Source organism: Dasypus novemcinctus, chromosome 8 (genome assembly GCF_030445035.2).
Source record: "Dasypus novemcinctus isolate mDasNov1 chromosome 8, mDasNov1.1.hap2, whole genome shotgun sequence".
NCBI classification, from domain to species: domain Eukaryota; kingdom Metazoa; phylum Chordata; class Mammalia; order Cingulata; family Dasypodidae; genus Dasypus; species Dasypus novemcinctus.
In genome coordinates this window covers 67,235,459-67,236,389 of record NC_080680.1, presented here as the reverse complement: position 1 = coordinate 67,236,389, position 931 = coordinate 67,235,459, and the positions used below count along the sequence as shown (strand labels likewise).

Below are 931 nucleotides of genomic sequence, written 5' to 3'. Positions count from 1 at the left end.
CTTCCAGCATCATTTGTTGAATAGACTGCTTTACCCCAGCTGTGTAAGTTTGACAGGCTTATAAAAAATCACTTGACCATACATGTAAGGGTCTATTTCTGTACCATAACTTTGGTTCCATTGGTCTATGTGTCTATCTTCATGCCAGTACCATGCTGTTTTTACCACTTTAGCTAGGTAATATGATTTAAAGTCCGGAATTGAGAGTCCTCCAACTTTGCTTTTCCTTTTTAAGATGTTTGTTGCTATTCAGGGCCCCTTACCCTTCCAAATAAACTTATTGTGTTTTCCATTTGTGTAAAAAATGTTGTTAGAATTTTTATTGGATAGCTTTAAATCTGTATATCAATTTTAAAATATGGAACGTTTCACGAATTTGTGGGTTTTCCTTGCTCAAGAGTAATGCTAATCTTCTCGGTATCATTCCAATTTTAGTATATGTGCTGCCAAAGTGAGTACTAAAATATATTTAAGCATAGGTTTAATACCAGTTGTGAAGGAGAAATGGTTATTTGACTTGTCCTTTTACTATAAAGAACTGTGAACCTGGACAAAATGTATGAAGGGACTGTTTTCAGACACTGGACAACAAAGAGCACAAGACTGTGATGCTGAAGATAAAAGAAACGACATATTTAACTCTGGCTTTCTGCCTGGGAACACTTTCCAATCCTCAGCACAGGAAAGTGATTAAATAAAAGCAGCAGTTTCACTGGCAGATGAAAGAGTGATTAGAGTTTGGGGCTGCAGATATAGCTGGAATATGCAGATCTTTTTATTGAGAAGGCAGCTGCAAACACATAAGAAAGCTTCATAGAACATATTTTGTGTTTTGGGGTGACTACAAAGCTGTGCATGCACAAACCTAGAATCAGTGAGACCTTTCAGAGAATAGCTATTAGATAACTATGAAGTGGACAGAATCTGGGAG

At 36.7% G+C, this 931-nt stretch overlaps 1 non-coding gene across 1 annotated transcript; it reads right to left on the bottom strand.

Annotated features, from left to right (window-relative positions):
- Positions 1–352: 352 nt before the first annotated feature.
- On the bottom strand, positions 353–459 carry LOC111766652 (U6 spliceosomal RNA). The gene has a single exon (XR_002798633.1). It is a non-coding gene; the product is annotated as a U6 spliceosomal RNA (small nuclear RNA).
- Between the last annotated feature and the right edge of the window lie 472 nt (positions 460–931).